Source organism: Protobothrops mucrosquamatus, unplaced genomic scaffold, assembly GCF_001527695.2.
Source record: "Protobothrops mucrosquamatus isolate PMUCROS unplaced genomic scaffold, P.Mucros_1.0 scaffold1435, whole genome shotgun sequence".
Taxonomy (NCBI): domain Eukaryota; kingdom Metazoa; phylum Chordata; class Lepidosauria; order Squamata; family Viperidae; genus Protobothrops; species Protobothrops mucrosquamatus.
In genome coordinates, this window is record NW_015387618.1 from 43,109 (window position 1) to 53,121 (window position 10,013).

Genomic DNA, 10,013 nt, shown 5'->3' on the forward strand with positions numbered 1-10,013 from the left:
AGGAGAGATACATCTTTACTTGGCAGATGTAGGCAAAACTGAAGTTTTAATCACAATCCCAGTTCAACTAACTCCAGGGAGGGAAGGAGAGGGTAAGAATAAGAGTTTTAGGTGTTCCTAACAGGCCTTGTTCTCATTGTAGTATTTTTGAAGATTTTTGAAACCTGGGAGTTAACTTTGGTATGTTACTTTTTCCCCTTCTAATGGTTTAACTAGTAAAATGCCATTAATAGGACACTTTTTTTCACAATTAAAAAAATACTGCTTTATCAGAGAATTCCATGAGATTTTCACAAATTGGATGCTGCTCGTAAAAAACTGATTCATCTGAAGTCTGTTCTGTATAAACATAGCTGAAGGAAGGAGTGTTCCAGAGGGAAGGATTGATCTGTAGTCTGGGTGAACAGATTTCTCTTGTACTGTAGGATTCCTCATGTATTTGGATAAAACTCTTCTGATCTTTCTCTGCTGCAGTTTCCCCCAATTTATAAAATTGAGCCAGTACGCTCGTACCTTACGGATAGTTCTGAGAAAATAATGAGTGTCGTTAAGAAACAAATAACGTTCCATTTCCCTAAAACTTAGAAAATTGGTTCAGTCGTGGCCATTTTCTCTCCCACGCCTTCTGGATTGTACCTCCTATCCTTGTCTATGAATAAAGCTGCATTTTATAATAGAAGAAGAGAAAGCTATTAGAGAAATCCTTTTTTTGCTTTCTTCTGCAGAGTTTATCCCCCTAGCACGGTATAGTTCTCAGTCTCCTTTTAACGCTGCCAAACCTGAAGAGAAGACTAAGACATAATAATGCTAGGCACTTAAAATGTTTGCAGCGGAATTTTATTACTTGAACATTTTCCATCCAGTAGCTGAAAGAATAGAAATAATTGCTAACCTATTTTGCGGTCCTTCAAATTCAGAACCACAATCTCCGTTATCAGTAAATTAGTGTTGTATCTCTCTTCTAAAGAGAGGCCTCCAGTGCTATATATGATCATTTCCTCTGGGTTGTGTTTTTTTTTTGGGGGGGGGGGTAAAGAAACTTTGGAATAGGTATACATTTTAAGCACTATTGTGAGATAAAGTGAATCCATGCCAAACATTTGAGGTAAGTAGAGCTGCAGGTTTTAGTCAATTCCTTTTTTTTTTTTTTTTTTTGCTAACTAAAAGGAGTAGATTTATATTTGGTGTAGAACATGCTTTCCTTTATTTTTTCTGCCATTTTCTTAAAACTTCATATCGAAATACTATACAGATGTAATCAACGGAATGAAAATTATTAATTAAAATTCATTTATTGAGTCTGTCTTTGGATTTATCTAGGATTAGGCCAGCAGACAAATAGAGGGATATCTCTGAGGGAATAGAGCAGGGGTAGGCAACCTTGGCTCTTTTATGACTCGTAGACTTCAACTCCCAGAATTCCTGAGCCAGCATGGCTCAGCTTGGAAACTTTCCCTTTCCCTTCAGCATGGCTGGCTCAGGAATTCTGGGAGTTGAAGTCCACGAGTCATAAAAGAGCCAAGGTTGCCTACCCCTGGAATAGAGAAAGTGAAGGTGATTGTAGCTCCTTTTTAAGATCTTGTACAATGCAGTACGTGAAAAAAAGGGATGAGACTTCAGTCGCAACTGCTATCTTGACCAGTGTTATCTGGCTGGGAAATTCTGGGAATTGAAGTCCACATATCTTCAAATTTCCAAGGTTGAGAAACATAGAACTTGACCTTTGGCGATACTAGCCATATTCTACCAGTAGTTGTGCAAGTGCTAGTTGAAAGATCAAACAGGGATGCCTAGTCTTAAGGAAGTTGAGCTTTGCAAATAGCTTTTGCAGGTGGAAGGACTTTATGTGACATTTGCACAAAAGGATTTCCGCAATCAGTGGCAGAAGTTTTGTACTAGGAGATAGACATCTTAAGATGCCATATTTTCTTTATGAAAAGCTAATAATGATAAGTTGGAGCAGCTTGGCTATGCTGGAGCCTCTCAACTTTCCAGATAGTAATCTGAAAGCCTGAATGACCAGAAAAGCTATTTACATCAGTATCTTATTAAAAAAAAACAACAGCAAGGATCCATCTAGATAATGTGTAGTAATGGTGAAACACACATACACTGAACCACAAGTCAGCCTCACACCAAGAGTACATATTTAAAAACATTTTACTGGAAGTACTGGGATTCCATGCATTGGGTTGAACACTTGTGCAAAAATGTAGCAACTCACATACGCTGAAGAATGAATACGCAGCACATACGTATGGTAGAAAATAACACAAGACTGAATTGTAATAGGTTGTTTGCAGTCCTTTGCCAATTCGGTTTCCAAAGTCTAGACTTGCTTGGCAAGAAAATCAAGCAAGGGGTTGAGTTTTTATTTATTTCCATCCCCTTAGATATTAGGTGAGACCATTGAATATTTGATTGGTGTTTTATTTCTTTACTATTGTGCTTAACAATGCAATTAATTCCACATAACTGTGTTCTTTGTGGCAAAAAAAAATATCAAAATTCTGGTCTTCCATCCTCTTAGCTACAGCATTCCGAATTAGTATGTTGATTTAAAAAAAAACCTTTTGCAGTTCAATTGTTTAGACCAGTGTTTGATGCTGGCTAAGAAATTTGAGGAGTTTAGGTCCATCCGTCTAAAAGTTGCTGAGGTTGACAAATCCTGGTCTAGACTGCTTTTGATATCCTGGTTATTTGCTGGTTTTCAAAAAAGAATGGAGGATAGACAGTTGGACTGAAATATTTTAGGTACAGTAGGAACAGTAGAATTAAAATATTTTAAATACTTACTATGGCTCATCGTTACTGTCAGGAATGTCTGTTACAAGAACTTTTGTACAGAGAACTAATAAAGGATGTTTATAGGGGCCTTGGAAAATCTCCAGTGTTACGGCTAAAATATTATCTATTTTGACTCCGAGATGCCACTTGGAACAGATCCATGGTAAGTTGCCCTTGCTCTCACCAAAGATAATGTGCTCAATGCATCGATGAGGATTTTTAGGGCCCAACTTAAGAGCTCACAATTCTGCCACTGTCTCTGGCGTTTGTTTACTAGTGTTCCAGTCTTTTAGCCAGGAGGCTACATTTTTTTTTCTGTAATAAGGCTGAGCAAAAAGTGAATCTGGATCTACTAGCAGATGGGCAAGGATTTTTGACTAGGTATTGAACAATAACAAGACCCTTTACCTCTAAGAAAAAGCATGCCTATGTAGATATTTGTGTGAGACTACTTGTCTGAAAAAACAAACAAACATTCTTTTAATTCTCTGTACCTGTCTGCCTGAGTGATTGGTTTTGGCCTGGTTCTAGGTCAGGAGTCTTCAAAATTGGCAACTCTAAGACTTGTGGACTTCAACTCCTAGAATTCCTCAGCCAGCCCTCAATTCTGGGAGTTGAAGTCTTAAAGTTAAGTTTGAAGACCCCTGCTCTAGGTGAACCTTGATAGTTGTGGCTGAGAGACTGAATAGATAGATATTTTGCAAGTTAGTGACCTGCTTGCAGCTATCTTCATCATGGAAGAAGCATCTGGAATGCTGATTTCCACATCAAATTTTGTCCTAGATCTCTAGTATCTAGTCCATGTCCCCCTCAATCGTCTGCTCTTCACCACCCTTATGGTTCCCATCTGCATATTTGCAACTCAACTGGTGCTTTCCCACCATTCATGGTTCTCTCCTTGATATTTCATTAATTGGGCAGTTAAGTTTTGTTGCATTGAGTTCTCAGTAGACCTCAGGACTGTGTTAAAAGCTTTCTGGATTAGTTCTGAACTTAGTACCAAACACAATTTCAGTCTCGTCTCCCGTCCCATTTTTCTCCTAATCTTATCTCACCGAATAGATTTTGCGGATGGATGTAAAAGTGAGATTTATCCCTGCATTTGTCTGTATAATCTTTCAGTTAATTTTCACAGTGGTGAGGAGTCCATGAAGGACATTTTGATAGGCATGTCTCTCTGAAGGCTATTGTTTCCACTTGTGGCTAAGGAATTGGAGTTCAAAGAACAGGTAACAGAATAAATTCTAATGCAGATGTTGCATGGCGATAGATTGTGTGGACACGTTGACTCTCGCCCTGCAATTTCACTGGGATGTGGCAGGTTGGAAGATGTGCGTTTGCTGATCACCTGCAAAACTAGGTAACTCTTGAACATGAAAGAGAATTCTACTGTGGAGAGAGGATGAATGCAAAAATAATATATATGCGTATGGGTGAATATATACATCCCAATATATATAAATATATGTTTGTGTGTGTAAATTACTTTTAGAAAAAATAACATCAGGGAAAATGCTTTAGGTTGATTATGAGATGTTATCTGGTTTAGCTGATGATGTTTCATACACTTGACTTTACAAGCATCAACAATAATTCATCTAATGTGGAAATCCATGTTATAAGGACCAGTTGTTTATAAAATGGTTGTAAATCAAACAAGACGTGGGAAAATCAATCGGCACCTTCATCCCCGTTTATCTGAGGAACACAAAACTACCTTGCTCCCCCTCCATCTTCCTTCTGTTGCCTAATTCACTGCATGAGGATGGCAAACCAGTGTGCCTTTCTTTGCCTTAAGTGGGTGAAGTTCTTCAGACATTATGTGGCAGCTTGTTTTCTATCTTATTTGTTAGCGCTGAAGTAAGAGTAGAGGCTGCTGCCAAAAAAAATTACTGAATGTTCTTAATACATTTTAAAAACTAGTTGTATCTTCCCCTGTTCCTTTTTTTTTTTTTTTTTTTGCTATCATCCATGTTTAACTGAACCCCAGGATTCTTGTTTTAACCATCAACGGTTGTCTGAAAAATCCTTGGGTACTTCTGTACATATCTGATTTTTATTGAAACAGGTGTTCAGGAAAACACTCTCGCCAATGGTTGCTGTTACAGTGAGATCAATAAAGACCTTGATTATATCAAACCAAAATGCCTTTGTGTGTGTTTTTTCCCATTATTGTGGCAATATGGGAATGTGGGACCTTAGGGAAATTTTCTTTTTTTTTTTCTGCTGTTCTCGAGATAACACGATGGTCCTTCCTTTCATGCAGTACAGGCTGTCCTCGACTTGCAATCACGATCGAACCCAAAAGTTCTGTTACTAAGTGAGACTGCCGTTAAGTGAGTTTGGGCCCATTTTTCCAGTTGTTAAGTGAATCACTGCAATTGTTAAGTTAGTAACCTGGTTGTTAAGTGAATCTGGCTTTCCCATTGACTTACCCCATTGCAATGGTCGTAAGTGTGAAATGGTCATAAGTCACTTTTTCAATGCTGTTATAACAGTCACTAAACAAATGGTTGTAAATCGAGGACTACCTGTTTTTTTTTTTTCTAATGCAGGTTCTGGAAGGCATGGAAAGGAGTAGAAATCGTCTCCGTTAGAAGGATGGGTAGATGAGTCCATCCATAAGAATTTATTAAAAATTACACTCACCTCAAAACAAAAAGGCTGTTGAGATAAGGTTTCTCTCATTCAGGGAATTCACAAGGTAATCGGACACAATTGAATCAAACCTATTCAATTTCTACCTCTACTTTCCTACTATAAAATTTGTTAAGGAAAGAACACATAAGCTGCATGGTTTCTTTTTACTGGAAGTGTAGAAATAGTTTGGAAACTGAGATACTTTACAGTGGTGGTCTATAAAATTTTAGGTACAGCCGTAAAAGGTTTATTAGTTGATGCCAAGCTGAGACCATGGGTTAGAGTGGTTGCTTTCAACAACTTAAAATGTCTGTGCTACTGCCTTGGCATTTAAGGGAATGGCTAAATTTAGGACCAAGGTTTTGTTTCACCATGCTTTGTATGGAGATTGTCTGTCCTTTGTGCACTAAAACAGGGGAAAAAAACAGTGATCCGATTCCTAGACACAGAACCTTAAAATATATCTAAATTTGTCCAATAGGAGAATTAACTTGGAGCAGGTTCATAATTGCCCAAAAATTGTTTAATATGGTCTGTCCACATATAAAGTAAAGCCATCTTTTAGAACAGACATGTCAAACACAAGGCCCGGGGGCCAGATGCGGCCCACAAAGTGGTTTCATGTGGCCCACAAAGCCATCCTGGAAACAGTGAGGGAACGGCCCCCGCTGCCTTGGCCCTTGCCCAGGCCAACCGGGAGCCAATGTACAATTTTGTGGTGACCATCTATGCTGAAATGCATTCAGTCTTAGCTCCACAAGGCCGTCTGGAAACAGTGAGGAACCAGCCCCTGCCGCGTCGGCCCCACCTCCTGGGTGCATGCTGGGGAGGTGTCACCATTTGTGAGGAATGAAGAAATGCACCATCGCCTGGAAGTGGCCAGCAAATGGTCCTCGCCTACTTCACATATCCAGCTTGATAGGCTCTGCCCTGGTCCCACCCCTTTCTACCAGAGACCCTCAGATCTGTCCCACTCCTGCCCAGGCCCCCACAGGCACCCTTGACGCGAATGATGTAGAGATGGCCACGCCCACCCAGTAGACTGCACCCACTCCATCCACGCCCACCCTGTAGGCCGCACCCACCCTGGCCACACTCACCCAGCCTCCCCCCCCCCGAGGGCAACCGCAATGCTGATGCAGCCCTCAATGAAATTGAGTTTGACACCCCTGTTTTAGAATGTACTTTTAGGGGAAAATATCAAGGAATGTAGCGGAAAAGTCTGCAAATCTGTCATGGTCTTCATGATACCTTTTGTGCTATTAATTGAGCAAATCTGTATATAGTTCATGCTGATGTTTTCATAAGCAAAGATTTGATTCTCTTTTAATGGTTGGGAAAGAATGTGAAGCAGTACCAAGACAAAATACACAGGAAAACAAAAGTAGACTCAGAAAAACAACAATATTCAAAGAGATAGCTAGTATTAATGTACTAGCTGTTCCGGGCCACGCCTTGCTGTGGCTCAGTCTGGTTAAATGGAAAAGAAAGAAAAGAGAAAGCTTTTACGTCCAACAGATGGTGCTGTTTTTCAAAAAAAGAATGTTTTACCTGTCACAGGTGTGACATCTATATAATATAGGTATATAAAAACATGTGCGTATTCGAATGCAACGTTGTGTCAAAATTTCAAAGCAATCTGTGAAGAACTTTCGGAGATTTAAGATTTTGAACAAACGTTTACATTTTTATTTATATAGATTACTACAGAACAATAATCTTCTGGCATCTTAAAAGTTTAGTAATTTTAAATGTTACATAGCTGCAGCTTGTTTACATGAACATCACCAATCTTCAATAAATCAGAATAGAGCTGGAAGGGACCCTGGAGGTCATCTAGTCCAACCCTTGCTTAAGCAGGAGACCCTATACCAGGCTGGCCCATGGGCCGGATGCGTCACGCCAAAACCATGCCCACCCCATTGCCGGCAATGGGGGGAAAGTCCCGATACGTTGCGCGACATCACGTGACGTCGCAAGTTTGACATGCCTGCCTTATACCATTTCAGATAGGTGGCTATCCTGTCTTTTCTTAAAAACCTCCAGTAATGAAGCACCTACAACCTCTGAAGGCAAGCTGTCCACTGGTTAATTGTTAGGAAGTTTCTCCTTAATTCCAGGTTGCTTCCCTCCTTGATCTTCCCTTTTATATATTCAAGAAGAACCCTGGAATGTTTATCTAAATATTGCTTTGCTGACATAAAATAAGGCAGTTTTAACTCTGAATTAGACCTGCAAAAAAAACACACAAAAAAAAACACAAGTTGGGATTTCTAATGTAAACAGATCCTTGCTAACATCAGTTTTGAGGTCCTTGTTTTTTCTTCATTGTTTTTGTTCCAAGGATGGCAACTGGTAATCTCATTATCTTTTTGAAGTTTGGGCTACTTGAAAGTTGCCTGCAGTAACGATATCTCAGTATCTTGCTATAAAGAGCTACTTAGCCAGAAGTTAATCTGTAAAGGAGTGAATGGAATTTACTATTTATGCACTCTTTCAGTCACAGTTTGAATTAAATTTTGCAAGTTTAATTTCAGGGTTGTTTTGTTTTTGACATACTTGGACTGAATTGTAGTTTTAGGAGCACAGGTAAAGCACACAAGCCACCAGAAATTGGCTCTGAATTATCAATTAGAGAGGAGAGTACATACACTTTTCCATAAATCTGGTTTTTTTTTAACCTTTAGCTAGGATAATCTAGTGTAGGAGGTTGAAAAACAGCTGCTAACCCTTTGATGTTTCAAGGTAAAATTACCACTATGGTTTTGTTTGCTGCCTGTTAAGAGATCATGCTAAAGCAAGTGATTTGAGTGTTATTTATTCAAAGTAAATTATTCCTTCTGCTTTCTTCTCAGACATTTTAATGCCCTATTGGCAAATGCAGTTCAGCAATTGATGTATGGTTCTTCCTGATCTTTGAAGTCAACTGTGGTCTTTGAAAGAAACACTTTAAACTTTGTTTTTAGGGATGGGGTGGACGGTATCCTTGTTTTTGATGCCTGACCCTGAGGTAAAATGGTTCTATCGTAGCCTTATTTCAGCTGCTTGCTGTGGTTTGGCCCCTAAGCCAGTGATGGCGAACCTTTTAGACACCGAGTGTCTAAGGCAGTGGTGGCGAACCTATGGCACGGGTGCCAGAGGTGGCACTCAGAGCCCTCTCTGTGGGCACGCGCGCCATCGCCCCAGTCCTAGGCCTTCGGCTGGGTTTTATAAAAATTTTTCGCTTTAGGCCTCTGCCGCTGTGTGCAAAAAAAAAAAAAGGTTCAATCAATCAGTCAATTTCAACTTCTCACGGAAAAAAAAAGATCTTACAAAGTTGGAATTGATTGATTGAACTTTTTAGTCCCACCCAGTCTGCCGTTACCACCGCAGCCATGCCCACCCAATGGGCCACGCCCACCCAATAGGCCACACCCAGCCAATGGCCACACCCACCCGGCACCTGATGATGCGTAAGTGGGTTTTGGGTTGCAGTTTGGGCACTCAGTCTCTAAAAAGTTCGCCACCACTGGCCTAAGGAGTGGGGTGGGAGAGAAAACAGTAACTTCCTATAATATCTCTGCAATATCAAGAATTTCATGACGACTTCACTGGCTGCTCCTGTTTTTAGCCTTAACCCGACCAAGATGCATCAGGCCTTAGGAACTCATTGAAAGCAACAATATTTCTCTGCTATAAAAGAAGCTAAATATCTCTAAAGAGGAAAAATTATTGTCTTTAGTTGTAGAAATTATCTGTTAACATGATGGAAGAAATAAGATTTAATGTTTTTTTTAAAAAATCCTTCATTTTTAATAGATACAGTAGTACCCTGAAGTGTGAACGCCTGTCAGATTTTTTTTTTAATTTTTAGGTTACTCTTAATGCAGTTAGTAATGAAATTCTGCTTTACAATTAAACAGAACTACAATAACTCGGAGCCTTGTGTATGATTGTGAGTAGGACCGATACGTCAACGTGATTCTTTTTGCCTTGTGAACAAGTTAGACAAGGAAGTGCCAAGATAAAATAAACTATGGATCCCTTCACCTTTTTGAGGTGAAGGGCAATAGCTGACGAACTGCTGTTAAAACAAGATAATACTCTTCAAATCAATACCATCCCAATTAAAGCATAAAGTCATAATTGAGCTTAAGAAAAGCTTGTGATATCTGCAATGTTCTTGCATCTACCTTCCATTTTCTATTTAAAAAGTCCAACATGTTGAAACAATGTCTATATACAAAATGTTCTATCTGTGTACTGTGAAGGAGAGCTATTGTATCACTGTAAATGATTAGTTGGGGAGTAATGTTCCAGAAATCAAGCAGACTAATTGTTTTCCTTCTATTTCTCCATAACTGAGGCTTAACTGTGATTAACCGAGGTTCCAAAAGTCATTTAAAATCCTATTGAGTTAACATTCAGGTTATTAAAATGATGCTTTCAGTTTATGTAAAAGAATGTTTGTGATACTGTGCACAGGGAACAATCATAAAACAAGATAGTTGCGGCTTATAAGTTTATTGGACTTTGATGGCCAATAGATTTAATTAAATAAATAAAAACCTCCCTTTTTACAACCCTGTAATCCATTAATTCGGGGT